Below are 549 nucleotides of genomic sequence, written 5' to 3'. Positions count from 1 at the left end.
CCTCGCATCAGCCCCCCGCGTCGGCCCTCTAGCATCCCGCCCCCCGCGCATCCCGCCCCCAGCATCCCAGCGCCAGTGAGGGTCGGACCCGCGGTGAGCCACAGCGACATGCTGGCCACCACCAGGGGTCGCTGCCGGCCATGGGCTGCAGCACAGGGACAGGAACCTGATGGCAGTCCCACTGAGGAACCCCCCCCCACTCCGTGGCCCCCCAGGGGCACACAGCGCATTTGTCCTCAGCACGTTCAGAGTGACAAAAGGCCAGGCAGGAGCCCAGGCTCCAGGCCCCCACGGCCCCCTGTGCTCCAGCCCCACCATCTCCCCTGTCCCTGTGGCACCTCCTGTCCGGCCTCCTGGGACCCCTCTGGGTCTCCCAACTGCCCCCATTCTCAGTACAACTGCCAGAGGGTCATTTTCTAACCAGAGTCACACGCAGTCCTCGTGTGCTCAAGAACCTGTCGTGGCTCCCGGCGTCAGGGCCAACCCCCCGGGTGGGCCAGCAGGACCTTGCCCCAGGGCCGTCACCTCTCTGCCTACAAGCCACTGCTT

Source organism: Lipotes vexillifer, unplaced genomic scaffold (assembly GCF_000442215.2).
Source record: "Lipotes vexillifer unplaced genomic scaffold, Lipotes_vexillifer_v1.1 scaffold966, whole genome shotgun sequence".
Taxonomy (NCBI): Eukaryota; Metazoa; Chordata; class Mammalia; order Artiodactyla; family Lipotidae; genus Lipotes; species Lipotes vexillifer.
The sequence above is the reverse complement of the archived record's forward strand: the minus strand, read 5'-3'. Positions refer to the sequence as shown.